This window comes from Ictalurus punctatus, chromosome 5 (genome assembly GCF_001660625.3).
Source record: "Ictalurus punctatus breed USDA103 chromosome 5, Coco_2.0, whole genome shotgun sequence".
In the NCBI taxonomy this organism is placed as follows: Eukaryota; Metazoa; Chordata; class Actinopteri; order Siluriformes; family Ictaluridae; genus Ictalurus; species Ictalurus punctatus.
The window spans coordinates 2,942,318-2,967,199 of NC_030420.2; the positions used below are offsets into that span (position 1 = coordinate 2,942,318).

Here is a 24,882-nt window from a genome sequence, read left to right on the forward strand (position 1 = left end):
AATTTGTTCGTGCTCTATGGGTAGGAGGGGCATACTATCTCTCCGCTGTCAATCACAGCGACCTTAGCCAACTGTGGGTGTTTGCGAGCTCATGAATGAGGAAGAGAGCTGATAGCGCTGTCCTTCGAGTGTGTTACGCCGCACCGTGATGCAGCATGAGCAGCAGTTTGAAAAGATGTGGTTGGCTGGCTTCACGTAGTCTAGCGTAAATGTAGCATTTGTGCGAGTGTTTTTTTTTTTTTTTTTGGTTCATCCTGGGACATATTGATGCACACAGTTTAAAGCTTTCTGACAAAATTTATATAATTTTTTTTTTTTTTTTTTTAAACTAAGAAACAAACAAAAACAATCTTATACATTGCCCACTGTTTGTATTTGTTTAGGACACATTATGTGCTCAAGCCTAATTTGTGTATTCAGTCACATCCCTTGTTCTTAGTGCTTTGGTTTCTGCTTTCAATTTTTCACTTCCTTAGTTCCTAATTGTCCGTAGTGTGTGAATGGGTGTGTGAATGTGTGTGATTGTGCCCTGCGATAGGCTGGCACACTATCCAGGGTGTCTCCTGCCTTGTGCCCCGTGTTCCCTGGGATAGTCTCCAGGCTCCCCACGACCCTTTGGTATGGAAAATGGATGGATAGTTCCTAACTTTTCTTAGTTGGTTAGTAAGTGATATGTGTGCGTGCGTGTGTGTGTGTGTGTGTGCGTGCGTGCGTGCGTGTGTGTGCACGCTTTGGAAAGTGAAGCGTTCGGACAAAGCCGGAGATGAGTCAGAGACGTCTCTTATATCTCGTGTGTTTTAGACAATGATGGCTCATGGGAAAATCTGCGTGTGTGTGACGTTACACATGCATAATGAATTACACAATGCAAAAAAAATACATCCCCAACCCATAACCGAGTGAAGAACCGCCTGCGTAATAACCTGCTGATCAAAGGAGCTTAGAAGGTAAATCCTTTCTCTTTTCTCTTTTTTTTCTTCACCCCTCCTGTTTTTTTTTTTTTGTTTGTTTTTTTGTGCTTCTGTTAGAGCTGTGCATTTTGGGATGTGTGAGGTTAACATCACAGCACTGTGCGTGACTGTGTAAGTAGTAGGCTTGGTGTCTCTCTCTCTCTCTCTCTCTCTCTCTCTCTCTCTCTCTCACATACACGCACAACTCTAATGTTATGTAATTCTCAGCCTCTCCCATTGATCTCTGATCATTAGGGATTAGTCTGTGTCTGAACCAGGGATGCAATTTGCCTTTCCACTACACGAGCGTCAACGTGAAAAGCAGAAATCTGATCGAGTTTGCAGTAAAAGGATCCATCTCAGCACCTGAGTGACGTCACAGGACGAAACATTAATTGTCATGCAATAAAAAGTCGTTTCTGCCTGCTTGAAATAGATTTATGGAAGGATATAGAGTATAAAGGGGTTACCTGTATAGCGAAAGACTGTAACAAAACGCACATACATGCGTTAGGCTGTGGGTTGGGGGCGTGGCCATAGGATGGAGTTAAATGCCGTGTCGTACTTACCGTAATTACGAGATTCCGACTTCGCCGAGCGTTCACGTCCTTGTAGAACTCGTAATCCCAGGAACTAGGAAGCTAGGAATTTTCCCAGAGCTCCGCCTTGTACCACCTGACCGCTGTAGCGTCATGCGGAAACGCTCAATATGGCAGCGGCTTCAAATTCTCTGCATTGTCACCCATGAGGATGAGATGCTCTACATGCACACTGTGTGTGTGTGTGTGTGTATGTGTGTGTGAGACACTTGGTGAATTACGATCAGCTCAGCTAGTATATTTGTTCCTTGAAGTGATTTCCTCCCCCACACACAGGTGTGCTAGTGTGTGTGTGTGTGTGTGTGTGTGTGTGTGTGTGTATTGTATTGTACAGACAGGAGGAGAGCTGTGTGGGTTTGTGTGATGTGTCCAGTGTCAGCGACCCATCTTTTAGCACCGAGCCTCTGTTGTCCGCGCTAAACAGACAGTTCAGCCGGGTCGTCGCCATGGCGTCGGTTGCTAGGATGGCACTCCATCAGAACCAGAGTGCGCGCTAGGCATATTAAATTACCGATATTAGATTTCCACAATAGCATTCATAACAGCGATAACTGCCGAACACTTAATCATCATAGTGAACGATTTCATCGCAGCATTCTATTATGAAATGATAGATTATCACTGATTTATGAGTCTGCCTTCCAGCAGAAGGGAGACGTACGACGCTGCCTTTAAAATCTAAATGTAATGTTAGTGGTGCAAAAACGGACTTTTGGAACGTCTGGGATAAAGCCGGTTTGGATAGGTCGTGATGTATGGATGCGCCATGACCTGTCGAGCTTCGCCTGTCTCTCTCTGAGGCTCTCAGGGCGTTATCTGAACAGCATCGCTTTGCTTTTAAGACAAACGGCCGCCGGGAGACCCGAGCGGGGCGTACGGGAGTTAAATATTCATCATGGCATTAACTGCATGTCACAAACAACCCACTGCACCACGGCGGCCATTTAACACCGGCGCCCGCATTCACAACCGGGCGGCGAGAGAATAAACACTACACAGCTCACACCATAGCTCTACACTAATCGATAATATATACCATAAATCCAGCGTAAAGAAAACACACGCGTGCTGGAAGCATCAGCTAAAGACACAACGGAACGGACCAGCCTTAAAGGAACAGTACACGATTGTTTCTAAAGGTTTATAACTGCCGGGAAGAAGAAGTTCGAGGGATCTGAAGGATCACGTCTTCCATTCCTAGTTTTTTTTTTTTTTTTTATCTACTTATCCTGTGTAACTTGGCAGAACATTAGCGTGTGTGTTTGAGTTGGTGCTCGTGAGGTTTGAGGAATGCACAGTCCTTTTTCAAAAAAAAAATATATATATATATGGAGCTTTAGCATTACTTAGCAATAGTGGAGCTTAAGGGTTGAAGATGAGTGGCAAGTTGACTCGAGGGTGTGTGCAAACTCTAGGATGGATGAATGGGTATGTGGGTAGATGATTGGATGGACGGATGGTATATGGGTAGATGATTGGATGGATGAATGCATGGATAGTTGTATGGCTGGATGGGTAGATGATTGGATGATGGATGGAGGTGTATATGGGTAGATAGATGGATAAAAGGATGGTATATGGCTAGTTGGATGGATGCAACTATCCATGAGTAGATGGGTAGATGATTGGATGATGGATGGAGGTGTATATGCATAGATGAATGGATGGATAGATGAATGGATGCATGACTGGATGGATGAATGGATGGATAGATGAATGGAGGTGTATTGGTAGATAGATGGATGGATGGATGAATGGATTTGTAGATGATTGGATAGATGAATGGATGCATGACTGGATGGATAGATAGATGAATGGATGGATAGATGAATGGATGCATGACTGGATGGATAGCTGGATGAATGGATGGGTATATGGGTAGATGATTGGATGGATAGTTGTATGGATGGATGTGTCGTCGATTGGATGGATGGATGGATGGATGGAGGTGCATATGGGTAGATGAATGGACGAATAGATGGATGAATGGATGGATACATCCCTTAAACGAACAGTATTACACAGTATTGTTTGAAGTGTTTCCTTTCTTACTTTCTTATTTCTATGAACTCACATAATTGTCAAGAACAAGTCATTCCAAGGATCTTACCAATCGTGTCTTCCATTCCTACTTTTTTCCCCCTCATCTTGCGTAACTTGGCAGAACATCAGCACGTGTGTTTGAGTTGGTGCTCGTGAGATTTGAGGAATGCACAGTCCTTCACACGTTTCATCCAACAGGACGGCTTCGTCCTCTGATCCGTATGCGTGCTGTTTATGTTACATTCTGTGCGTGTGTGGAGGACTGTATCTGCCATTACAAGGACAGAACGCCATCTGTAGCCTCCCACACACACACTCCTACACACACACACATACCCACAGGCTTTACCTGGCTCTCCGGAGACTCCGGCATAAACCATTAGCTGATTCACTGCACTGTGGAACGGTGTTGTGGTTAGAGGGTTGGAAAATTGATGTGTGTCTTTGTGTGTGTGTGTGTGTGTGTGTGTGTGTCTCATAATAGGACATTAGTAATTAGAGACTGACATTAGCGGTGGAGACTCATCAATCTTGTGAAGGCTTAGAGAGCTGGTGCTGACACCCAGACACGCAGACACGACACGGATCATTTCAACTCCACGTGGCAAGAACAAGTGTGGAGGGAGATAGGGGAATCCCCTGATTTGTGCTGGAGAAAAATGGGGAAGACCATCCCAGGGGAGGAGCCCTAAAACACAGACACACCCCCAAATGTGAGAACATGTCTATTTCCCAAAATAAAATGAAAATTAAATTTAAAACCCCCCCTAAAATACACCAAAGGTCCCCACAAAATTATTGTGAAAGACCCCAAAAATGAAAGAAAATCTACTAAAACGGGTAGGAAAACTGGGAAACGGCAACAAAAACAACAACAACAACAACCTCAACAAGTTTTTGCAGGAGAGACTTTCTGAATTCCCATCTCATTACGAGGTTAAATCTGAGAAGTTGCGTAACGTAGTCCTCAATTTGTCAGTGTTTCTACTCGGAATGCAGAATCTATTTGAATCTTATTTCCCTGTGTGTGTTCACTCAGGAGACGGAGATCAGCGAGAAGAAAAACGAGTGCGACGTTCTCGAAGAGGGAGTGAAGAAAAAGAGCCAGTCATGTCAAACCTTGGTAAGAGCTTGTGAAATGAAATCTCTTCACTTCCCAGTCACACTTCCAGACAGGAGCGTCGTATTCGGGGCTCTTCAGGGATCTGTTGCCTGCAGAGGTGTCGATAAAGTTCCCGATTGTTGAAGCGACATGTCAGTGTTACTCTGCTGCTGACTGCACGCTGGGGAAATAAACAGTCACTCTGTTCTCTGCGAGCTATAGGATTATAATCAATGAATGACGACGTTAAAGGGGAATTTTTTTTCATACAGTTTTGAAATGTTTAACGACTTTAGCATTACTTAGCAAAACTGGCGCTTAAGGGTTGAAGATGAGTGGCAAGTTGAATTGAGGGTGTGTGCAAGCTCTAGTGTGAAACAAGTGGGAAGTAAATTCTTTTTACAAGTATCAGGTTGGCAGAATTTAAAAGAAAAACAAAAGCCTCAGCTTGGCATTGTTGTAGCTGGTTTGTAGCTAGTGAAAAGCCAGAAACATAATACCCAATAAAATAATAATAATAATTATGAAAAACTTTGGTCATACTTGAAAAGCAGCAAAAGCATAGATGGATGGATGGATAAATACAAGGATGGATGCATGGGTGGATTAGTGGATGGATGGTTGTATGAATAAATCCATGGATAGATGGATAAATGGATGGATGAGTAGATGGAGGATGGTTGGGTTAATGCATGGGTGTATAGGTAGATGAATGGATGCATGGATGGTGAATCAATGGGTGTGTAGATGAATGGATGGCTGTTGGACGGATGGATGGATGGAAGAATGGATGATAGATGGATGGGTAAATGGATGGATGGTTGGTGATTGGATGGATGAATGGATGGGTGGGTGGGTGTATAGATGGGTATCTGGGTACATGATTGGATGGATAGTTGTATAGATGGATGGATGAAGGTAGATGAATGGATGGATAGTTGTATGGATGGATGAATGGATGGATAAATGTTCAGATGGATGGATGGATGGTTGGTTAACGGATGGGTATGGGGTAGATGATTAGATGGATGAATGGATGGGTGGATGGGTGGGTATATGGATGGGTATTGTGTAGATGATTGGATGGATAGTAGTAGGGATGGATAGATGGATTGATGTAGGTGTACTGTATATGGGTAGATGAATGGATGGAAGAATGATAGATGGATTGATAGATGGGTAGATGAATGGATGGATGGATGGATGGATGGGTACATGGTTTGATGAATGGATGGATGGGTGGATGAATAGATGGATGCATGGGGTGGTCGGTCAGTTGTGAGAGTACATGGATGGATGGATGGATGGGTACATGGGTAGATGAATGGATAGATAGATGTACGGATGGATGGATGGTTTGATGGTTAGATGAATGGACGGATGGGTGGATGAATAGATGGATAAATGGATGCATGGGTACGTGGGTGAGTGTGGTCAGTTGTGTGAGTACATGGATGGATGGATGGGTGGATGAATAAATGGTTAGATGGATGGATTTTCTCTCTCTCTGTCCTCCATACACACCAGAAATGTTATTGGAATATTCAGCAATCTAGCACTGTATGGCCGGAAGTGGAATACTGCTTATCACTCCTTTAATCCAGTCATGCATATACTCTGTAAACACACTGAAACACTCTCTATATCCCGCCCGCTCACTCTCTCCCTCACACACACACACACACATACACACACACACACACACACATACACAAACAGTACTGGCTCCCTTGGGCTCTCTCTCTGTCTTTTTGTCTCCGTCCTCCCCGCACACCAGAAATGGCTCTGTGCCTCGCGGGTGTGCTGTCATGGCAAAGCAAAGGAGCAGCAGTGTGAGAGAGGCAGACGGGAGATGGAGGCAGATGAGAGGGCGGGGGTGGAGGTATGTAGAGAGTCTCATCTTCACTGAAAGCCTGGGGAACTCTTTGGACGTGGTCTTCCCTTTATTTGATAAAGAAAAGCCTTTGAGATGGGCGGGCGCTGCGTTGTGTCTTTACCTTCACTCCACATCCATATTGCGTGCTGGGTTGACTTTTATGCTGTTCTACACATTCCATATGCGATAAATAAATAATACGGTTAAATAATACACACAAGGGTAATGGGAAATTTAGTTTTCTGACATTTTGTTGATTCTGCATCAAAGGGATGCTAATCAAAAATGGATGAATGGATGGATGATTAATGAACAAATGGATGGATAGTGTGGTAGGGGGTGGATGGATGAATGGATGGAAGGATGGATGGATGATTAGGTGGATGGATGGAAGGATTTGTGTTTAATTTATTTATTCATTTTCATATGGTTCATTTACGTGTGATTCATTTACATGTGATTCATTTACATGTGATTCATTTACGTATGATTCATTTACATGTGATACATTTACATGTGATTCATTTTCATGAGCTTCATATTCAAGTGATACATTTTCAGGTGATTCATTTTCATGCGATTCATTTATGTATGATTCATTTACATGTGATTCATTTACTAATTTGCTTCTCTTTAAATCCAGTTTTAGACTGTGATATTACAACGGTCTTTCCAGATTATTACTTGCCACACTGTACGAGATAACCCCAGTAAAATTGCCTGAATTCTATAATATAATTTCTTCACCATGTTAGGTTTAAATCCTCTAAAAAAAAGATTCGCAATTAAATAACATTACATCCTTCAAAGCATTGGCATGTTCTGCTTACTCTCACAATCCTCCAAACACCCACACCCAAAGTCTCCATAAACAAATGAGACAGCAGTGTATCCTACAGAAACCGAACGCTGTCCACAATGTGAAAACAACTCGGAGAGTAAAGCTGGACTAACCAACAAAATTACCAAGACTGATAAACAGTCTGCGCACAATAATAAATATGACGTCCTTACCGTTTAAAGACTTGTAACAAATAATATAACAGTGTAGCACGTAAAGCCGAGGAGATAACACTAATAAAATTAAATAAACAGAAACTCTAACCCGGTCAGAGCATCGAAACAGAGAACCACATTAATACAGAAGTTAATTTAAGAGGAGTGAGTCCACAAAATCTAGGTGGAGTAATGCAACGACGATATCTTCAATAAGAATCCGAATTCTGTAGAGCTGGAAGGCCGAGTGCAAAAAATAAAAATAATAGAAGAGCGAAAAAGACTCCGCTGTGTAGGTGATGTAGTTCAACCCGATATCAAGAGTTTAACATAGTCTCCTGCTTCCTCCGCTGAAATAAAGTCCTTCTGAACACCGTTATATGTAATGCGAAGCCGAGCCGGGTGAAGTATTCCACAGCGAGCTCCCTCAATACCACGAAGTTGACGCCGAATCTCGTTAAACGCGGCCCGGGCCCGGGCTGTCCTGGCTGTGTAGTCAAGGAAAAACGGAGATGGTCAAATCCCTCACTTTAATCCGCTGGAGCTCTCTCGCACGGCGTAAAATGTCAACACAGTCACTGTGATAGTGGAATCTGCACACAATAGCTCGTGGTCGTTCACCAGGCTTGGGCTTCGCCTGAAGGTTCCGGTGGGACCGGTCCAAAACCGACTCCTTCTCCAGACCAAACGCTTCTTTTAACAAGGCCGCTACAGCAGCGCAGCGGTTGTACAGGTGTCAACGCCCTCTGGAACTCCCACTATCCTAACGTTATTGCGCCGTGACCTCGACTCCAAATCCTCACATTTGTTCTCTAATTGAGTCACGGTCGCAGTGACTACTCGATAGTAGTCTTCATATGAACTATGTCATCGGTGCAACCGGAGAGCGCGTGCTCCATTCCCCCAACAGTACCTTTCAGCGTTGATATGGTAGCCTCGGTAACGACTTTATCACTAGCCAGCTGTGTCTTCACGGCCTGCAGGTCAAGCTGGATACTAGACAGCGCATCCCCGAGAGTCTCCTGGAGCTTCTGGAGCTCCTTTTTAAAGGATGGTAGATGGATCAGTGAGTGGATGGATGGATAGATGAATGGATGGATGGATGGATGGGTGAATGGATGGATGGATGCTTGGATGGATGGATAGATGGTTGGATGGATGGATGGTCAGATAGATGGATGGATGGATGGATGGATTGTCCAGGCCTACTCTCAACTGTACCCTTCTATCACATTAAAATACTGTTAAAATATTATATGTATATCTAATATTATATGTTCATATGTAATAAAATATTATCACAGTATTGTGACCTAGGTACATTTGTGATAGCAATAGTGTGTGTGTGTGTGTGTGTGTGTGTGTGTGTGTGTTTTACCCAACACAATATATTGCATAACACATGACCGTGATGAGGAGCAAATCAAAGTGTAGTTCTATGACATGAACATTAAAGCCATGTCTGTCTGTGGTGCCTTCGTCTATTCCTTCTCCAGCTACGGAATACAAAACCGCTTTCCTTAGCATGATTTATATAACGAGGACGAGGCAGGCACAGTGTCAGTGCTGCAGTTTTGCGGCGTTAAAATTGGATTTCTGTCCTGCAGCCTGTGTGCATATGTTAATGCAATTATCACGTTGAGCCGTGTAAAGAAATCGCTTTTGCGAGTGTATGAGTGTGTGTAGGAGGGAGGTAACTCAGGGGGAGTCGGCAGTGTAAATGTAGCTCTCCGCTGGGATTCTGTACTGAAACCACAGGCGGTAGCGTCCTCGCAGTAATGACTGCAGAGCCGCTGAACTTAACCACACAGAGATGTACGCCCACAAACGCTCAGTTGTTCTTGCACCTATACACAGACAGGTGACAAACTAAAGGAAAAAAATACAACACAAAGAGTGTTAGTGGGATGTTGGGCCACCACAAGCCACCAGAACAGTTTCAATGGAACAACAAGCATGCCAGCAACCCACCCGGCTTTCCTTTAATCGGTCACATGTCTGTATATACGGATTCAAGGAACATAATAAAAAATTCAGAAACGCGCCGTCATGAACTTGGTGGACTTTGGGAAGAGCTTCTAAATACTAAGGAGATTGAAAAAGAGCCCTGTAATGCTAATGAAAAATCTTGGAAGAACTTTGGGACTGAAAAGACTGGAGAAGAGTCTCCTAAAACTGGGGGGAAAGAAAACCCTCTCAATACTATGGAACTTGGGGAACAGCATCACAGTCAAAGACGAGTTGAAACTCGGCTATCATCAAGACTGATGAACTTGAGGAAGATCCCAATCGAGAACGAGGAATTCAAAGAAGCGCATCACGTGCCTCTCAAGAGGAAGACGAGGAAGAGCCGACCTAGCCTGACAACGCTGAGGAAGAGTCTTTTAAGACCGAGCACGTTGAGGAGCTTCTCAAGCCTGAGAAAGGTACGGAAGAAGTTCTCAAAAATAAAGAAGCTGAGGACGAGGTTCTCAAAAACGAAGAAGCTGAGGACGAGGTTCTCAAAAATGAAGAAGGTGAGGACGAGGTTCTCGAAAACGAAGAAGCTGAGGACGAGGTTCTCGAAAACGAAGAAGCTGAGGACGAGGTTCTCGAAAACGAAGGAGCTGAGGACGAGGTTCTCGAAAACGAAGGAGCTGAGGACGAGGTTCTCGAAAACGAAGGAGCTGAGGACGAGGTTCTCGAAAACGAAGGAGCTGAGGACGAGGTTCTCGAAAACGAAGGAGCTGAGGACGAGGTTCTCGAAAACGAAGGAGCTGAGGACGAGGTTCTCGAAAACGAAGAAGCTGAGGACGAGGTTCTCGAAAACGAAGGAGCTGAGGACGAGGTTCTCGAAAACGAAGGAGCTGAGGACGAGGTTCTCGAAAACGAAGGAGCTGAGGACGAGGTTCTCGAAAACGAAGGAGCTGAGGACGAGGTTCTCGAAAACGAAGGAGCTGAGGACGAGGTTCTCGAAAACGAAGAAGCTGAGGACGAGGTTCTCGAAAATGAAGGAGCTGAGGACGAGGTTCTCGAAAACGAAGAAGCTGAGGACGAGGTTCTCAAAACTTAGGAAGTTCAGGAAGAGCCTTTCAAGACCAAGGAAGGTGAGGAAGAGCTTCTCAAGACTTAAGAATTTGAACTGAAAGGAAGTGTCTCAGGTCTTGTTTAAAAAAACAAGGAACTTGGAAAAAAAAAAAAAAACGAGGGAAAAATAAAAATCCAGAAATTAATAGCAATAATAAGTAAAAAAAAATGAATGAGGAGCATCAACATGAAGCAGGAACGTCTGACGCCTGGGGAAAGCTTTCGAAATATCCGAGAACCAAGAGAAAGCGAAAGAAGTAGAAATCTGGGAGCTGATGTCAGTGGAGTCTCAGTCTGGCTCTCAAACACGCTTTCACAGCCTTTCCTCCTCTCTAGCATCTGTACCGTCAGCAATGTCTCCTACTTTCTGGTCTTCTGTCTTGCAGGAGCCACGGTGCAGTCGTTACTCAGCCTGACTAAGTTGTTTGGTCTGACGGTTGATGTGTGATGGATGCCGCGCTAATTAAAGCGGTTTGCCGACGTGGCCAGTGAACACGTCTCGTGTGCAGTCTTCTCTTATCTCCTCTTGGGCAGGAAAACCATCCATGTGCTGCAGTAAAATGTAGCCGTAGCGTTCGTTTATACAGCGGGGGTCACGAAGTCCGAGTCCAGCAGCAAGAAGTGAACATTTTACTCAACTGGCCAGGTTGGTACACCTGCTGAATGAGACGTTCTGATTGGCTGAAAGCCACCAGATGGTGGAAAACATTGTGCTTTAAACAAACTCCGAGTGAATTAGGAGTGGGGCGGGGGAGGATTTGCGAGCGCCGGACGGACCACGTCGTCTCGTCTCAAAGGTCAGAGGAGCGGATTTCCAGGAAACACGTGAGATCCATTAGCCCTGCTCTCTGACCGGACGAGTTCCACCGAGCCACGGCATCCACTTAAAGGAATACGCTCCGGTATGGAGATGGAGGAGCGCGGCGATGAGAAGTACTGAGCCTAGACGAGCCAAGACTCGCTGCAGACCGCACGCACACGGCGTGTCTGTGTTTATTCCAGCTGAAGCTAACAGGAAGTTAAGAACACGGAGTGGTGTTGATTCATTTTCTGTAGCAGCAGCTCGGACAGCTCTAAATCACAGATTTCGACTAAATGAGTCTTCTGTCCGTCTCTTGCTTTTTCCCATCACACGTCTTTTGCATCCTCCATCGTTCATTTCATTTAGAAGGAGAGAAAGACTTCTGTCTCTGAGTGTTCTTCATCCTTATCTCTTCTCCTCACATTTTATAACCCTGCTGCCATCTCTCTCTCTCGCTCTGTCTCTCTCTCTCACGCTCTGTCTCTCTCGCTCTCTCTCGCGCTCTCTCTCTGTCTCTCTCTCGCTCTCCCTGTCTCTCTCAGTCTCTCTCTCTCGCTCTCCCTGTCTCTCTCTCGCTCTCCCCGTCTCTCTCTGTCTCTCTCTCGCTCTCCCTGTCTCTCTCTCGCTCTGTCTCTCTCTCTTGCTCTGTCTCTCTCTGTCTCTCTCGCTCTCTCTCGCGCTCTCTCTCTGTCTCTCTCTCGCTGTCTCTCTCGGTCTCTCTCTCTCGCTCTCCCTGTCTCTCTCTCGCTCTCCCCGTCTCTCTCTGTCTCTCTCTCGCTCTCCCTGTCTCTCTCTCGCTCTGTCTCTCTCTCTTGCTCTGTCTCTCTCTGTCTCTCTCGCTCTCTCTCTCGCTCTCTCTCTGTCTCTCTCTCGCTCTCCCTGTCTCTCTCGGTCTCTCTCTCTCGCTCTCCCTGTCTCTCTCTCGCTCTCCCCGTCTCTCTCGGTCTCTCTCTCTCTCCCTGTCTCCCTCTCTCTCCCTGTCTCTCTCACTCTCTCTGTCTCTCTCTCTCGCTCTCTCTGTCTCTCTTGCTGTCTCTCTCTCGCTCTCCCTGTCTCTCTCTTGCTCTCCCTGTCTCTCTCTCGCTCTCTCTGTCTCTCTCTTCTCGCTCTCTGTCTCTCTCTCTCTAGCTCTCCCTCTCTCTGTCTGTCTCTCTCTCTCTCTCTCATTCTCCCTGTCTCTCTCGCTCTCTCTCTCGCTCTCTCTGTCTCTCTCTCTGTCTCTCTCTCTCTAGCTCTCTCTGTCTGTCTCTCTCTCTCTCTCCCTCTCTCTCTCTCTCTCTCCCTCTCTCTCTCCCTCTCTCTCTCTCTCTCCCTCTCTCTCTCTCTCTCTCTGTCTCTCTCTGTCTCTCTCTCGCTCTCTCTGTCTCTCTCTCTGTCTCTCTCTCTCTAGCTCTCTCTCTCTCTCTCTCTCTCTCCCTCTCTCTCTCCCTCTCTCTCTCTCCCTCTCTCTCTCTCTCTCCCTCTCTCTCTCTCTCTCTCTGTCTCTCTCTAGCTCTCTCTCTCTCTCTCTCTCTCTCCCTCTCTCTCTCTCTCTCTGTCTCTCTCACGGAGAGTCCGACTCTCAGTCTATCGTGTCTTCGGTGTAATTCTGGATCGATGTGTTGCGAGTGGGATGCCAATGCAATCATGGTTTAGTGCAGGACAGATTGGAATTGACTGCAGGGAATAAGGACTGCAGTCCGTTTAAGAGCCTTCACTGTGTGTGTATGGAAGTGGAGCATTTGTGTATATATATGTGTGTGTGTGTGTGTGTTAGTGTGTCTTCTGTTTGGGTCTCTTTTCTTCGCTAGTTACTTTGACGTCTTTTCCTTGTTTTGCTGTACATGTCTCCTCTCGTTTCTCCCGCTCAGCCCTTTTCAGGAGTAACATTACTGCTCTGTAATTGCACCAAAGTAGACGTGTAGCGATATGTTCCTCCAGAGGCGAAACGAAACAGACAGATTTCTGATTGCTAAGATAATAGATGACCTAGCTCCTGCTAGCTTAATGACTAACTACTGTAATTCGGGTAAAGTTAAGCTAGGTTGCTAACGCATTTGACTACCTGTTTTAAATGACACTATATAATATAGTAGCCTAATATTGGCTAGGTGGCTAGAGAACTCGGATTCCTACGAATATCCGATGCATCGGGTATCTAAGCTTGCTCTTGGTTACTGGAAGTTAGCGCAGCGCTGTGTGTATGTAGCTAGCTAGCTCGGCTGAGGTTGCTACGCTGCTGTATTGTGCGTAGCGTATGCATGTGTATTGTATGCTACACAGTGTTTCAGGCAGAAGTCATGAACATTAAGGCATTGTGATTGGATGGATCATTTTTATACTGTGTATGTTATGTAGCGTGTTTAATTCTATTATTTAATTCTGTTATTTAAATGGACACCGATTCATTTTGGTTTGATTACAATTTTGACCGCTGTTCACGATATCAGTGCAGTTATATAATAGAGTACGAGTTTGTGTAACATTTCATCGTAACACGACTTTCTTTTGAATCGTCTCATTTCGGTATTCAATTCAATCATCAATAGTGATGCTTTCCTTCCTGTCCTTCCTGTCCTTCCTGTCCTTCCGTTTGCTTTCCTTCACGCTTGTTTCCTTTCCTTTCTTTTCCTTCACTTCACGTCCTTTCGTTTGCTTTTGTTTCGTTTTATTTCCTTTCCCGTTCTTTCCTTTCCTGTTCTTTCCTTTCCTTCACTTCCTGTCCTTTCCTTTCCTTTCATTTCCTTTCTTTTCTTCTTTTCCTTTGCTTTCCTTGCCTATCCTTTCTTTTCCTTCGCTTTGCATCCTTTGCTTTTGGTTCCTTTCCTTTCTTTCTTGTCCTTTCCTTTACTTCACTTCCTGTCCTTTCCTTTCCTTTCTTTACTGTTCGTTCCTGTTCTTTCACTTCCTGTCCTTTCCTTTCTTTCCTGTTCTTTCACTTCCTGTCCTTTCCTTTCCTTTCTTTCCTGTTCTTTCACTTCCTGTCCTTTCCTTTCCTTTCTTTCCTGTTCTTTCCTGTTCTTTCACTTCCTCTCCTTTCCTTTCTTTCCTGTTCTTTCACTTCCTGTCCTTTCCTTTCCTTTCTTTCCTGTTCTTTCCTGTTCTTTCACTTCCTGTCCTTTCCTTTCTTTCCTGTTCTTTCACTTCCTGTCCTTTCCTTTCTTTCCTGTTCTTTCCTGTTCTTTCACTTCCTGTCCTTTCCTTTCTTTCCTGTTCTTTCACTTCCTGTCCTTTCCTTTCCTTTCTTTCCTGTTCTTTCCTGTTCTTTCACTTCCTGTCCTTTCCTTTCCTTTCTTACCTGTTCTTTCACTTCCTGTCCTTTCCTTTCTTTCCTGTTCTTTCCTGTTCTTTCACTTCCTGTCCTTTCCTTTCTTTCCTGTTCTTTCACTTCCTGTCCTTTCCTTTCCTTTCTTTCCTGTTCTTTCACTTCCTGTCCTTTCCTTTCTTTCCTGTTCTTTCACTTCCTGTCCTTTCCTTTCTTTCCTGTTCTTTCCTGTTCTTTCACTTCCTGTCCTTTCCTTTCTTTCCTGTTCTTTCACTTCCTGTCCTTTCCTTTCCTTTCTTTCCTGTTCTTTCACTTCCTGTCCTTTCCTTTCCTTTCTTTCCTGTTCTTTCACTTCCTGTCCTTTCCTTTCCTTTCTTACCTGTTCTTTCACTTCCTGTCCTTTCCTTTCTTTCCTGTTCTTTCCTGTTCTTTCACTTCCTGTCCTTTCCTTTCTTTCCTGTTCTTTCCTGTTCTTTCACTTCCTGTCCTTTCCTTTCTTTCCTGTTCTTTCACTTCCTGTCCTTTCCTTTGCTTTCTTTCCTGTTCTTTCCTGTTCTTTCACCTCCTGTCCTGTCCTTTGCTTTCCTTTGCTCTTGTTTCCTATTCTTTCTTTTCCTTTACTTCATGTCCTTTCCTTTCCTTCTTGTCCCTTTTTTTCTTTTAATTTCCTTACCTTCACTTCATGTTCTTTCCTTTCCTCTTATTTCCTTTCTTTCCTGTCATTTCCTTTCCTTCGCTTCCTGTCCTTTCCTTTGCATTCCTTTGATTTTATTTCCTTTCCCTTTCTTTTCTGTCCTTTCCTTCCATTTCATTTCTTCTTTCCTTTCCTTTCCTTTCCTTTCCTTTCCTTTCCTTTCCTTTCCTTTCCTTTCCTTTCCGGGATCAAACCCCAGGTTGTATATATACCGTACGTTTCCTCTTTACCATGCAGTAGTGAAGTGCAAAAACAATGTATGATTGTTGCCATGGTTACATAAGCTCCTTGGACAAAAAAAAAATTCAATTTCATGTGGCATTTCATTCCTAATACTTGTTTACACCTCTGCTTGCTTTAATAACAGCGCCAGTCCTGTCAGGTAAGGACTCCACCAGTGTCTCCAGGGACTTCCTGTCAGTTTTAGCCTACTCCTCTACTGATTGAGTCACAAGTCAGCTCGAGTTCATGGTCACCGTTGTGGTGTTTCTTCTGCTCTTCCAAATAAATCCCGGCCCAGCCTAGTCAAGCCAGCGTTCCAGTGCTTCACCACGCTCATTAAACAAGTCATACATCCCAGTCGTGATGAGGTGTGCTGCGTGGACATGTGCAGCCTGGTGCCGCTGTACAGTAAGATAACACTGATTAGGTATACAGCGTACATGCATATATTATTGGCACACGACGGCTGATGGTTTGAGCTGAAGAGCAGCGGCTGTCGGGAGTTTAAGCGGTGTCACAGACGCGCCTTCTGGATGTTGATAGAGTGTAATTAAGTGCCCGGCCGCAATAAGGAACACTGCTTAATCTCTCCATCCATGCTGAGAGAGAGAGAGAGAGAGAGCGAGAGAGAGAGAGAGAGAGAGAAATCAATGCTGCACTTAGTCTTATCCTGTGATTTGGGAAGTTAAGCTAATTACACAGAGCTATTAAAGGCACACAGCGTGATTTTCAAATGCACGTGATACATACATGCAAACTGTGTCATACTCTTCTCTTCTTCTCTCTTCTCTTCTTTCATTTCCTTCCCTTCCCTTCTGTTTACATTTCCTTTCCTTTTCCCATTTCCTTTCCTTTCCTTCCCTTTCTTTTCCTTTCCTTCCCTTCCCTTCTATTTACATTTCCTTTCCTTTTCCCCTTTCCTTTCCTTTCCTTTCCTTCCCTTTCTTTTCCTTTCCTTCCCTTCCCTTCTATTTACATTTCCTTTCTTTTTCCCCTTTCCTTTCATTTCCTTTCATTTCCTTTCCTTTCTTTTCCTTTCCTGTGTCTTTCCTTCCCTTCCCTTCCCTTCTGTTTACATTTCTTTTCCTTTCCTTCCCTTCCCTTCCCTTCTATTTACATTTCCTTTCCTTTTCCCCTTTCATTTCCTTTCCTTTCCTTTCTTTTCCTTTCATTTCCTTCCCTTTCTTTTCCTTTCCTTTGTCTTTCCTTCCCTTCCCTTCCCTTCTATTTACATTTCCTTTGCTTTCCCTTCCTTTTTTCTATTCCCTTCCCTTTCCTTTGCTTTTCCTTTCATCCTTTCCTTTCCCTTCCTTTCTATTTACATTTCCCTTCCTTTCTATTTACATTCCCTTCCCTTTCCTTTGCTTTTCCTTTCATCCTTTCCTTTCCCTTCCTTTCTATTTACATTTCCTTTCCTTTCTATTACTTTCCTTTCCTTTCCTTTGCTTCACGTTCCTTTTTTCTTTCCTTTTTATTCCTTTCCTTTCTTTTTCTTTCCTTTTTCCTTTTCTTCGCGTTCCCTTTTTTCCTTTCCTTTCTTTTATTTCATGCCCTTTCCTTCTCTTCTTTCTCACACACACACACACACACACACACACACACACACACACACACACACACACACACACACACACACATGCACACACACATCCACACTTCATTCAAAAAGCCTAAATCTTTTGTATGAATAATTGAGTATCTTTGTGTGTGTGTGTGTGTGTGTGTGTGTGTGTGTGTGTGTGTGTGTGTGTGTCCTCAGGAGAGTGAGCTCCAGAATGTTCTGCAGAGGAAAACGCATTTAAATGTGCACTCACTCACCAACATCCAGAAGACCACAGAGTGTGAGCAGGTAAGCGGCCTTGGGCTGTTCAACCCCGCGCCTCTCAGGATCCTCTTGTCCAATCAGATGGCTTTCTGTGGCCCAGTACAGCATGGGAGTGACCGCCCACTCGCTCTCAGATGGATGAGTTTATTACGCGGGTTTATAGATGATGTGTGTCAGCTGGAAGCAGAGGCAGGAAGCAATATGCCTTCCTTCAACTCCTCCGCTAGGTATTGGACCCCACTTCCGCGTGTGTGTGTGTGTGTGCGCGCGTGTGTTTGTGTGTGTGTCTGTCACACAGAACATAAAGAATATACAGTTCATGAAAATGTACAAAAATGAATTTACTGCTATGTAGAGAGATCAGAGGCCACGCCTCCTTTGCGGTGAGAGGCCCCCAGGGATGAAAGAGAGAAAAGGAGGAAGAGCGAGAGAGAGATGCAATTTCTGATCGGTATGAGGAGGCTCCTGATCACTGAGATTCAGCCTCTTTATCCAGTTTGTGTGTGTGTGTGTGTGTGTGTGTTGTGTTGTGTTATCTGCCCCCAGCTCTTGAACTGATATGAAGCATTACCAGACAGACGGATATGAGTCTGCTGTTCTCTACACCGATGGATATTACACTTTTGTTCGAAACGAGCGCTCATCATCATGATATAGGGGGGAAAAAAATCTCTTTACTGAGCCGCGAGGTTCTCTTACGGCCCTCGGAGCGTTTTCCGTGAAAGGAAGAGTGAATTCTCGACTCCGATTGGTCCGTAGCTGGTCCGAGGCAAATCACAGGTTTATACACGATACACGATGGTCGGCAATATAAGAGATAAGATGGTATAAGAGAAACCAAATCTTTCAACACGTGCTGTTACTGGAAAATAATAACTTTGGGTTGGTAGCGGTAACGTCTTTCGTCGATTGTTTTCCTAAAACGCCACACCCCGAGGTGTTTTATTCCAAGCGCGCACAAAGAGAGATCTCATTATTGTCGATTAGACAAAACGCTCGCGTTGAACTATAATTGAATCATAGTTAAAGTCCCCGTGAAGTGCCTCGAAACACAGCGTTATTCAATTTCCTCTGAAACAGGAAGTCGGGGCGGGACATATTGAGTGACTCCGCCCCCTTTAAAAAAAAAGTAACCAATAACGTTTAGCTTACCTCGTAGTCTGGGCTATACCGTACTTAACAGTTAGTACCATGGATTTTTATAAAGTCGGGGGTGGGACGTTTCAGATTCTAGAGAGCATTCGATTGGACAGAAAATCTAAGTGCAGAATGATGTCATCAACTCTCAATTTTTAATGCATATATCATGTAAATGCAGATTTTGTCACTGTTTCGGCGCTAGCTCATAGATCACCTTTACGCTGACATGTTCGTACAAAAACCCACGCAACCTCCATTTTGATTTCATCAGGACTTCACTCATACAATCGAACGTTTTTATCCTCTGCCCTTAGTGTCAATGGAGTCCTTTCTAAACCTTCGAACTGATGCCGACTCGATAAACACCTCCGTTTATCCGCGTCCGACGTCAGCGCTCATCGTCCGCGCTCCGTCACGGTTACTTTAGCGTTCCAGATCCTCCACTCCGACCACGATCGTGTGATCCCAGCGTTTGTTTCTGTTAGTTATGTCTGACTCCCGGCATCTTCCGTCGCTCCGTTACGTCCGTCTACCTGTAGCTGTGTCCGAGTCCGACGTTCTCGGGGTAAACATGTCTCGATGTCTGACTGAGAGAGCGCACGACCGAAGGAGGTGTGTCGACAAACGTCGGTGTTGCTAAAAAAGACCCCTTCATTACACATTTATGAATCAATGAAGAAACGGAGGGAGATGGAGGGAAAGTGTGAGAGAGAGAGAGAGAGAGAGAAAGAGAGGGAGCGGGCGAGCGATCACTTGGAACGGGTCTGTAGATTGTAACGGCTCCCTGATGCCCTGCTAAGCAGCATTCTTTAGTGAGCTCATGGGAAATGCGATATCATTAGAGATATATTTCACGCCAGATTGACGATATTTACGTTTGCTTTACAGCCACTGGCCGTGAGCGGTTACACCGGAACATCAGGAAGGAAACATGACAAGACACGACGTTCGGGGAAATGAACCAACCATTACGAATTTTTACGCTTTAAAAAAAAAAAAAGCCGCTTTTTATCCGTTTCCGGTTACATTTAATATCCACCAGCAGATTAGTTCCTTCAGTTCTATCCTATATAGTTCCTATCAGTGATACTGTAACAGCTACAGTATAAGCATGAGCGATAATCTTCTTCTCTTTACTTCCTCTAAGCTAACAAGTCTCTTAGAGTTTGCAGTGGCGGAAAACGTACCGTTACAAAGCGCCGACACTGGAGACTCCTTCCATAAATGCCGCCTTCAGATCACGTCACATCAAGAATTATGTTTTACTTTCTTACATAACGGCACTCAATCTCCTTTCGTTTTTTTTTTTGTTTATTTTTATTATTAGTCTTAGATCAGTCTTGGTGTCAGTTGTAATATTTTTGTATTTCAGTACAATTGGATTTTTTAAAAAAATAAATAAATAATAATAATTTACGGGACGGCGTTCGGCAAACGCGAAAATCCAGAGCGACTTCCGGAAGTCCTTTGAAGCATTGATCAATAAATACATCCTCGTACTCGTTCACTAGGTCAGGGATGATTTAAGAATACTCTATCAGTACTGTTAAAGAAGTACTCACAGAACAATATATATATATTTTTTTTAAATAAATAATGTGTCATATTTATTACGGCGTGCTGTATGTGCAGGTGTAAAGACATGGACCATCTGGAACGGCTTCAGAACTAAACATAAGCTGTGATATTATTCAGGGTCGTTCGAGAAATCGGAATCGAAAGACGTAAGCAGTCATTTAGCATTGCTCCTTGTTCAGGAGAAGAGTTTAAAATGGATCGTTCCAAACGCAGGGTTAACGGAGTATGTACACGCGTACCGGAAAAGATTTTCAGGAGCAAAAAAAAAAAACCCCTCACTGAGCTGCATTTAAAAAAAAAAAAAAAAAAACCCCTAAAAATAGACTGGATGTGTCAGAGCATCGGCAGGGAAGATATGGAATCTGGTCCTGAATATGGGTCACACACTTCAGCCAGTCGTCTAGGACAACAGATTTACAACCCAAGCACTAGAGACAGCAAAGGTGTGAGAGGACGCGGTGCTCGTCTCGACGCGTACGGATGTGTTTCAATTCCAAAGAATAGAAATCCACTTACAGACAACTTTTATTTCGCTTGCTCCTTCGTACAGTTATCGGCCCGGCCAATCGCGGAGCAGGGCGTAAAGTCACGCGGATACGGGTCAAGAGAAAGAAGTGGCAGGGTCGTGGGTGCCCGGTTTAAGTATTTCGGGAACTTGTAAAGCTTCTAAATAACAAACACTGGTAATTGAAAGAAACCAGAGCACAATGATAAAAAAGTTCACGGATACAGAGACGAGCGGTTCGTCCTAGTTGTCGTCCCTTCGCCCGACGCGCAGTCCGAGAGAACGTGGCACGGTTTAATCACACCGATCTCAATCCCACAATACAACACGATCATCAGCGACGCCTTCTCGTTTTTCCGAGACGCTTCTTCCACACATTTTTTGAACATTTGCTATCGGCGCACCGGCCGATCCTTCGAGAAGAACAGACGCGGCTTTGCTTTGAACAGTTGGACGCGGGCGGTCCAGGTTAAAACCGCCCTCCTTTTTGGCGTTGTTAAAAGTAAAACCTGTCCCTCCTTGTAAACACGACAGAGGATCGCTCTAAATCTTTTACTCTGAATCATCGATTTTTACAAGGTACATACCGTGTGCGCGCAGTGACCTTCCGTTTTAGTGCCCGCGTTTCATACGGAGGGCGGTTTGCAAAAGTATTCGCCCCCTTCGGACGTTTCCGCAGGGTTACGAGCTGAAACGTATATCTGTTTTTAAATAAATCTGAAATACGGCTGTTAGAATAAGGCTATGTGGATCAGCTGTGTGTGTGTGTGTGTGTGTGTGTGTGTGTGTGTGTGTGTCCCAGCTCTTTTATCATCACTTACTCCCTGATCAATAGAGAACCTGAACCTCCTGCCGTCTTTGCTTTCAAGCACTTCTAAGTGCACTTGAAAGAGGGAAGGTCCTATTTTTACTTCAGTACGTTATTATTATTTATTTTATTTTTTTTCCGGTACAGTGGAAACTTATTAAGGTGTCTGGAAAGACGTCTGGGCAAGGAGAATCCCTTTTCCATTGATTTTCAGAAATCAGTATAAGAGACGTCAACGAGGTTAGAGAGGTTTGATCCAGACGTAAATTGGCTGTGAGGGTGAGGGGTGCGACAGCGACGGCGAATAATTAAATGAACCGTGAGGGGGATGATACCTTCACCTGGCGGAATTTAGCAAGAGCTACAGTAGATCGCTAGCTGACGGCTAAAAATATACAGCTAAGGATTACCACGCTTCTATTAGACCCGACTCGCGTGTACGTGGACCGACGGAATCGTGGACGATATACAGAAAGCACTGTAAAGGAAGCTCAAGGTCAAGGTCATTGATAATGTCAAGGTCATTGATAATGTTGGCCCGATAACTAGCAGGTTAGATGATTAACTAAGCATTTTTTTTTTTTCTATTTTACTGATGTTTAGTTTTGAACAGAATTACATATACGATGGATATTTATTTACTTTTATGTGTCTCTTTTAAAGTCTCGAGTATTTGATGATAAAGTTTGTTTTTACGCAATGCTTATGGGCGTGGAATAGATAAAGGCCCAGTGTAGCTACGCTTCAAATAAAATGTCAGCACTTATTGAGTCTGTGATGTAATTCATTTAGTAAAGCACAACCTTTTCAGCTGCTGGTGAAATCCCTCGTTCATTTTCCATCAGTCCCGTGATGAGGTCACACACTAGAGGGATTTTTCCCCCTCTGTCACCTCTCGACACGAGGGAAATGCCACTGCTGTGTCCGAGTCCAGAGAGCGATTTAGTGGAAGGAGAGAGTGACGAGCAGGAAAAGGGGCAATTTGAGCAATATTAACCCCCACCTTTATCCTCTCTCTCTCTCTCTCTCTCTCTCTCTCTCTCTTTATCTATCTCTATGTCTCTCTCTCTCTCTTTCTGTTTCCCTGTCTTTCTGTCTGTCTCTTTCTCTTTGTCTGTCTCTCTCTGTTTTTCGTTCCCCCCCCCCTCTCTCTCTCTCTTTCTATTTCCCTGTCTTTCTGTCTCTTTTCTCTCACACACATTCTTTTTATCCCTCTCTCTCTCTCTTTATCCCCCCCCCTCTGTCTCTCTATCTCCTTTTTTGGTTTCTCTCTCTCTCTCTCTCTCTCTCTCACTCACTCGCACTCTCTCTCTCTCTTTCTGTTCCCCTCTCTTTTTTCCGCTCTTTCTATCTCTTCTCTCTCTCTCACACACACACACATTTTTCTCTCCCCCTCTATATCTTTGTCTTTCTCTGTCTCTCGTTTTCTCTCTCTCTCTCTCTCTCTCTCTGCTTCCCTCTCTTTCTTCCTCTCTTTCTATCTCTTCTCTCTCTCACACACACACATTTTTCTCTCCCCCTCTATATCTTTGTCTATCTCTGTCTCTCGTTCTCTCTCTCTCTCTCTCTCTCTCTCTGCTTCCCTCTCTTTCTTCCTCTCTTTCTGTCTCTTCTCTCTCTCACACACACACATTTTTCTCTCCCCCTCTATGTCTCTGTCTCTCTCTGTCTCTCATTCTCTCTCTCTCTCTGTCTGTCTGTCTGTCTATCTATCGATCTCCCTCTCTATCTGTCTGTCTCTGTATTTCTTGTCTCTGCTTTCTGTCTATCTTTGTTTCTCTCTCTCTCGCTCTTGCTCCCCCTCTCTCTTTTTCCCTCTCTTTCCATCTCTTCTCTCTCACACACACACATTTTTCTCTCCCCCTCTATATCTTTGTCTTTCTCTGTCTCTCGTTTTCTCTCTCTCTCTCTCTTCTCTCTCACACACACTCTTTTTCTCTCCCCCTCTATGTCTCTGTCTCTCATTCTCTCTCTCTCTCTGTCTATCTCTCTATCTCCCTCTCTATCTGTCTGTCTCCGTAACTCTTGTCTCTGGTTTCTGTCTATCTTTGTTTCTCTCTTTCTCCGTCTATCTTTGTGTCTCCCTTGCTCCGCCCTCTCTCTTTTTCCCTCTCTTTCTATCTCTTCTCTCTCACACACACTCTTTTTCTCTCCCCTTCTATATCTTTGTCTTTCTCCGTCTCTCGTTCTCTCTCTCTCTCTCTCTCCCTCTCTCTCTCCCTCCCTCTCTCTCTGTCTCGGCAGGTGAAGTATGAGCGCCTGTGGGAGGCTCTGTGTGCAGTGACTGTGGAGAGAGATTGTGCTCTGTGGGAGAGGACTCAGCTCCAAGGCAAGCTGGAGAACCTAGAGCAGGTGCTGAAGGTAAGAACCGTCCTCTCCGTACCGACTCCTCGGCGTCCGCGGGACGGCTCGGCGATCAGCCGCCGTACCGTACGCTCTAGCTTAGACTGTACATGCGATCATCCAGAGCGACCGTCACTCCGATGTGTTCTGAGCTGCTTTATTCTCCTGCTTACCACTGTTGGATTCTTGATTCTGATTGGTCGGAAGGTGTTGATTAGTTTTGTATATCAGCAGCTCAGACAGTAGTGCCAGCTCCCGGAACGTTCCAGATCCTAACAGTCTGGCTCGAAGTCATGAGCTTGAGCAAAAATTATACACACTTAACCATAGGAGACCCTTCAGACTGACGGCTCATCCATTATGGATGTAATTTATGCTCCAAATACACCTTAGGTGAGCTTAAGGGCCACTCGGTGAGAGGCCACTTCCCTGACGCTGATTAGTCTTCTGATCTCCAATCATTATCTTTCAGCTGAACATTTCATTTGCATCGCGCTGTCAGTTTATATCACCGAAATAACCACTGCCGTTCGAAAAAAAGAAAAAAAAAAGAAAGAAAAAGATTTGTCTTTTGTTATTGTGTTGAATGCGTTGATGTGAAATAGAATCTACTTTAGGGTTTGTTTGGGTTTTTTTTTTTTCCTCCATAGTTAAGGGTTGTTCACTTTGTACTGTGATCGGATATGATACGATCTGATCCATTGTTCCTCATGGCACAAATAACCCTTTAGGTGTGTAAGAGTGTGCAGTATATTTGTACCGAAAAATTCCACCTACTGCACTTCACATCTGGCGATAGCATCATTAAGTATTATTCCAGACGTCCCTGGTCTAAGCTTTAAATCACAGCTCCATGCGTTTATTAAGGAATCGTATATTAATAAATAAATAAATAAATAAATAAATAAATAAATAAATAAATAAGGCATTCAACCGAACGTACTCCTCTCTTTTGTAATTTTTATTCTATTTTTATTTTATTATTTTAAAATTCTTTGGATTGTTTTTTTTTGTTTTGTTTTTAAATTTAATTTATTATTATTATTATTATTAGTTGCATAATTAGTAATATTTCTTTTATTTATTGCG

At 44.1% G+C, this 24,882-nt stretch overlaps 1 protein-coding gene across 6 annotated transcripts in view; it reads left to right on the forward strand.

The window, feature by feature from the left end:
• rimbp2b (RIMS binding protein 2b) overlaps positions 1–24,882 on the forward strand; it is an 83,873-nt gene that overhangs the window by 20,705 nt on the left and 38,286 nt on the right. For 5 of the 6 annotated variants that reach the window (XM_017468795.3, XM_017468796.3, XM_017468799.3 and 2 more), the window contains exon 1: positions 23,728–23,811. The gene's annotated coding sequence lies outside the window, so the exon portion shown is untranslated. Of the gene's footprint in view, positions 1–4,631; positions 4,716–17,353; positions 17,444–23,694; positions 23,812–24,882 lie in introns of those variants that run through there. The other variant, XM_047155382.2, reaches the window with a different exon arrangement.